This window comes from Jaculus jaculus, chromosome 13, assembly GCF_020740685.1.
Source record: "Jaculus jaculus isolate mJacJac1 chromosome 13, mJacJac1.mat.Y.cur, whole genome shotgun sequence".
Taxonomy (NCBI): domain Eukaryota; kingdom Metazoa; phylum Chordata; class Mammalia; order Rodentia; family Dipodidae; genus Jaculus; species Jaculus jaculus.
The window spans coordinates 22242081-22243438 of record NC_059114.1 but is presented as its reverse complement, the minus strand read 5'-3'; the positions used below and the strand labels follow the sequence as shown (position 1 = coordinate 22243438).

At 43.7% G+C, this 1358-nt stretch overlaps 1 non-coding gene across 1 annotated transcript; it reads right to left on the bottom strand.

Annotated features, from left to right (window-relative positions):
• Positions 1-1251: 1251 nt before the first annotated feature.
• LOC123454270 lies at positions 1252-1358 on the bottom strand. Its single transcript, XR_006633255.1, has one exon. It is a non-coding gene; the product is annotated as a U6 spliceosomal RNA (small nuclear RNA).

Genomic DNA, 1358 nt, shown 5'->3' with positions numbered 1-1358 from the left:
CATGAGTTTAAGGCCACCCTAAGACTACATAGTGAATTCCAGGTCAGCCTGAGCTAGAGTGAGACACTACCTCAAAAAAACAAAACAAACAAAAAATGTCGGGGCCGGAAAGATGGCTTAGCAGTTAAAGGCATTTGCCTGTAAAGCCAAAGGATCCCGGTTTGATTCTCCAGGAACCATGTAAGTCAGATGCACAAGGGGGTGCACACATCTGGAGTTTGTTGTAGTGGCTATCGGCCCTGCTACACCCATATTCATTCTTTCTCTCTCAAATAAATAAATAAATAAATAAATATTTTTTTAAAGAACAAAAATGTGGGGTAGATATCTGAAATCTGACCACTCAGTAGTCTGAACCACGAATTTTTTGTTTTTTGTTTTTTGTTTTTTTAATTTGAGAGAGGGAGAGGGAGAGGGAGAGAGCATGGGTATGCCATGGCCTCCAGTCACTGCAAACAAAATCCAGATAAATGTGCCACCTTGTGCATCTGGCATATGTGAATACTGGGAAATTGAACCTGGGTTGTTAGGCTTTGCAGGCAAGAACTTTAACCACTAAGCCATCTCTCCAGCCCTGAAGCATGAATTTCTTAAATTCAAGGTTATGTGGAACACATGGGACTTCAAGCCAGTCTGAGCTGTAGAATCCAGCCTTGTGCCAAAAACTTTTTTTTTTCAATAACAGGAAAAGAAAACAGAAAGAAAATGAATGGAGTAACTATTCGCTGGTGGCATACATTGTAATCACAGCACTCAGGAGGCTGAGGTGGTAAGAAAGTTGCCCTAAACTATTCAGTGCATGCTAGGCCAGCTGAACTAAGTAGGTAACCTTCTCCTTTGTCCATTCTCAAAAATGGGTTGGAGCACAGAGTGTGGTGGCACACCTTTAATCCCAGCACTTGGGAGGCAGAAGTAGGAGGATCACTGAGAGCTCAAGGCCACCCTGAGACTACATAGTGAATTCCAGGTCAGCCTGGGCTAGAGTGAAACCCTACCTCGAAAAACCAAAAAAAATAAAAGGCGCGCGCGGGGGGGGGGGGGGTGTTGGAGAGGTAACTCAGCGGTCAAGGCACTTGCCTACAGAGCCTAATGACCCAAGTTCAACTCCCCAGTATGCATGTAAAGCCAGAGGTACAAAGTGGCTCATGAATATGGACAAGATCTATAGTGGCTGGAAGCCCTAGTGTGCCTATTCTCTCTGTCTGCCTCTCTTCTCTATGTACTTGCAAGTAAATACATGGATTTTTAAAAAGAAATACGGAACACTTCATGAATCTGCATGTCATCCTTGCACAGGGGCCATGCTAATCTTCTCTGTATTACTCCAATTTTAGTATATGTGCTCCCAAAGTGAGCAC